This window comes from Priapulus caudatus, unplaced genomic scaffold, assembly GCF_000485595.1.
Source record: "Priapulus caudatus unplaced genomic scaffold, Priapulus_caudatus-5.0.1 Scaffold621, whole genome shotgun sequence".
In the NCBI taxonomy this organism is placed as follows: Eukaryota; Metazoa; Priapulida; class Priapulimorpha; order Priapulimorphida; family Priapulidae; genus Priapulus; species Priapulus caudatus.
Genome location: NW_014577682.1, coordinates 95,533 through 100,000, shown reverse-complemented (window position 1 = coordinate 100,000; position 4,468 = coordinate 95,533). Strand labels below are relative to the sequence as shown.

The following is a 4,468-nucleotide window of genomic DNA, read 5'->3' as shown; positions in this document are numbered from 1 at the left end:
GTGTGTGTGTGTGTGTGTGTAGTGTGTGTGTGTGTTGTTGTGTGTGTGTTGTTGTGTGTGTGTGTGTGTGTGTGTGTGTGTGTGTGTGTGTGTGTGTGTGTGTGTGTGTGTGTGTGCGTGCGTGCGTGCGCGTGTGCTTTGCTTGCGCTTGTATGTGCGCGTGTGTATGTTTATATGTGTGACCACATAATGGAGGTTCGTAGACACACACAGTTTTAAAATTTGGGAGTCCACAACAGTCGGCGCATTCAACATTCAACAGTCAACATACCTATAGCCACCTAATCATCACTGAGTGAATTGACACCGAATGGAATGCTCATGCTATCTATAATACTACACCGAGAATTTTAAATAGAGAAAATCAGCGTAATGATCATGTATAAATGCGGAAAATCATAGACACATATACGTTCAGAGGGGGCAATCGCCCCGCAATAATAGAGTCACCGGTGCGTTATTGTTTTTAATGGCGACATTTGCATGTCAAAGCGCCGCCCGACCGTATTTGCTTGCCAGCGGAATTCAAAGGTGCTAACCGTATGCCTTTAAACACGACACCTTCATTAACTTACGTAGCGACCAGCTGGTCACCTGCGGTCTCCATCTCGCGCTTGTAATCAGTACGCAAAGATTGCGCGTTCCGCCAAAGGGATGCTAAGTGTGAACAAGCCGAGAGAGCAAACTTGACACCGCGCGCACGCCGCCACTGCCAAGCTACGGGATGCATATCAGAGCCACGCGCTCTCTGCTGCCGACACCTGCAATAGAGACCTCGGTGATGCGAGGAATCCAATTAACATATTTGCTTCAAGATGGCGGAGTGTGTAGAACCAATGGTAAACACAACCATAAAGGCGTAGTGTTAAATTACCACGAACGGCTCGGTAACCTATAGCATTTACGCATGTCTTTGACTGCTACTGTGTAAGCGCTAATTAAGAAATTCTAACCATAGTATAGACCACTTTCGTACTAGTATAACCATTCCGCATATTCTTCTATCGTTCTTCCGTAGTTTCTTCTGGTGCATTCTTAGTTTGCTTATACATTTATTTCATTATTAGCTCGGTAATCACAAATTCGAATAGACACGTAATCGGCCATCTAAACAGTCTTCAAAATACGATCATTTACTGCATAGTATGCAGCAGAAATATAAAACTACTATAGTTACACAAGATTAATTTCTCAGAATTGGTGAATAAACCAGGAAGCACCAAACTGCAACAAGTACGAGAAAGGGATCACCTGTTATGGGTACGATCTATCTATCTGTCTCCCGCTCCCTCCCCCTCTTTCTCTATACATATATAAATATAAATAAATATGTAGATATATATATATATATATATATGTGTCGTGTGTGTGTGTGCGTGTGCGTGTGCGTCGTGCGTGTGCGTGTGGTGTGCGTGTGCGTGTGCGTGTGTGTGTGTGTGTGTGTGTGTGTGTGTGTGTGTGTGTGCGTGTCCTCGAATTTATAACAGAAGCGACGCAGCCGTTCTCAGAGGACACAATTGCTACTATCGCGCTTACGTAAAACGTAAAGCAGCGACGCCGACGCATTGCGCCAGCGTAATTTCAGTTTACTGCGCAGTAAAAACCCCGTCGTTAGGCTGTCATCAATGTACCGCCGTCACCGTTTATCGCCGGCGACAAGCTTGCAATCTCACGTTAAACCACTTCCTCGGGTGATTACGAACTAGGCGGCTCACATCTCTACCACAGAGCGAGACGACAGCGCCGACATCGCACGTAGGTGAGAAGATATTTTCACGTAAGAGTTGCTAGCACTAAGTGCAATGTCAGCACGGGTGACTATAGCGGCGGCGACTGTGTTACGATCTCCGCTTTGCTGGTTGTATAGCGACGTAGCAAGCGCGACGGGAAGACAGTGTTTTAACCGCTGACCTTGGGATCTCTTTGTCCTTTTGACTCTTCGTGGAACATATAGGGCCGCTACGACAACACTAAGGCTTTAGTTTCTGTCGCAGGGTCTCTCCAAAAACATAATCGCTCACGGATTGTAATTGTTAGCTTGGCATATTCGATACTGTAATTTTAATGTGTTATTTATTCAACCACGGGCAAAAAAAGGCGCGCGGAATATAACTCTATATGTGGTTGTCGCGATGTTTGGCGGTGTGGATGGGCGCGCGTCGCGGCGGGCCTACCACGCGTTTAGAACAAAGACGCTGAAATGATAATACGTCGACCCAAGACGTCTTTATCGTCATCTTTACCCCCGTTATCGTTGATCTTTTTCTCTCGCTAATCTTTTCTTATCCGGCCGCCGATCTTGAGTGCGGGCCCGATATAGTCGCGACAGGTTACACAAGCGCGCGCCCGTCACGCCGTCCGCCATTGTTCTAGCGGTGGCGCTGCCGCCCGCGTCGCAGACGCTCCCGCTGCCATAGACGCGCTCACAATGGGCTAATTGTGCGGTTATCAGCGCGACCATCGCAGCGGCCGGCTTTATCTTAACACTTTTGTCACGACGTTGAATAATGAAGACGTCGTTATCTTGGCGCGCGTGCGCGCGGGGACGGGACGATCGTGTGAAAGGGGACGGAGTCGCACATCTTTATCAGGCCCGATACACTCAGATAGCTGCACGAGATTGGAAATCGCGAACGATATCAAGGATAGATACAGGCGAAACGTGTGAACGAATCTAAGAGATTGGCCATCTCTTAGTCCGGCGTGTTGTGAGAGTCATTTTAGATCGGATTAGAAGATCAACAGTTGAATAATCACAAGCTAGTTGTTTCGCATTTATTTACTAGATAAACGGCGATCGTAGCACAAGATATGGAATATCTGAACTTGGCAAAGTCAGTCAATCCATTAAGAAACGGCATAACACAAGATTTTCTGAACCACATTCTAATACCAGCACTCATTGTTGTAAAGGGAACCAGTAGCTAGAGGGTAAAATCGTTCGCGAACCACAGGCACGCAAACATCTATAGTTTATAGGTAGCGTGAATGTCTGGTGTTGACCTAACACATGGTCGGTACCGAACATTATTACGCGCGATTATTTTTCAAAAATTGCCGGATTACGCATTTATAAATTGTCGCACCAATTACCATCTTCCTGCGCGCGTCCAAATCACCCAAATGCAAGCTCGTACCAACCGTTGTTAGGCAAAATAAAAAACCTCGATATTTTGACGAGCCGAGTCGTAAGATTTTACGCATACACGTATGTGCAGGCACGCACAGATGTGCAGGTATGGGCATGCAGCCACTCAGTTTCATACACATGCAAATACATCTCCATGTACGATCACACGCGGCTTCAGGATAGCGATTTTAATGATAGAGTCAGATACACCTATGCGTGTAAGTTCTTACACGCGCGCGCGTACAAGACGGCGCGCACGTACACGCATGCACGCGTATACGCACAAATCACGTATGTACGAGTACGGAAAAAAACCCTGACGGATATGGCATCTATATGCCATGTCCAATGACTATAGATAGACAGCACTGTTATCCTGACTCAGTGCTTGCGCGCTGGTGCAAGAAACCTCGGCATTTGTGACCGCATAATCCCACAGTTTCCATTCGTCCTGGTGCATAGTGTTGCTAGTAAATAATAATAAACTGCGCGAGCTCGATAGGTAGCTTTCTTCTGAAGCCAGGACGCCACTCGTAACTGCGCGGAAAATAGCGAACCAATGCTACAGAACGTTCTTTGAGATTAAACAATGGTTTACACACGTCCAGATCTTATGTTATCCTACCCTCTCACTTCAACTTATCTGGAAATCTGATCCATTAAAATATTATTTCAATGAGATGTTAGATTTTATACATATTATATGATATATAAATAGATAAGTTAGCTAGATAGTTACTATAATTATGCGTCAATGATATAATTATATTACACGGGTATGTCAGTTTATTAGCGCATAGGCTTGATATCTCACGCGTGGGGTAAGGACACAGGTTAACTGCTACCGTAATCTTCGATTATTTACAATGATTTTTGAATTACTAAATACAAATTACAATTTATACGTTCATACATTTTACCGTTTGTCTTGAATGCGCTCAGAATCCATAGTCACCACTATTGAGACAACAGTTGTTATGCACGCGTGTTATAGTTAATTGACCAGCCAATTTAAGATTCATTTACGAAAGTTTTGATGTCTGAAATAACAATTAATTTCGTCCAAAACAAATACGCGCGCACGCCGTGTTCCAATGCCAAATATATGGTTGCAATCAGGCAAGCAGTTTAGAAGGAATTCAGCGAAACACGAGCTCTCCCAAACATCACGCTAATAGTAGACGTGCGTAGGTTCACATGATACGATGTAGACAGAAGGCGTAGCCATACAATCTCCTTCTCTCCCTCTCCCCCCCCCCTCTTCTCTCTCGCTCTCTCTCTCTCTCTCTCCCTCTTTCCTCCCCCCCCCTCATTCTCTCTCTCTCTCTCTCTCTCTCT

General features: G+C 45.3%; 1 long non-coding RNA gene across 1 annotated transcript in view; it reads left to right on the top strand.

The window, feature by feature from the left end:
• The first annotated feature begins 1,604 nt into the window (after window positions 1-1,604).
• LOC106812218 overlaps window positions 1,605-4,468 on the top strand; it is a 5,595-nt gene continuing 2,731 nt past the window's right edge. The window contains exon 1 of the long non-coding RNA XR_001394302.1: window positions 1,605-1,759. This is a non-coding gene — a long non-coding RNA (uncharacterized LOC106812218). The remainder of the gene's footprint in view (window positions 1,760-4,468) is intronic.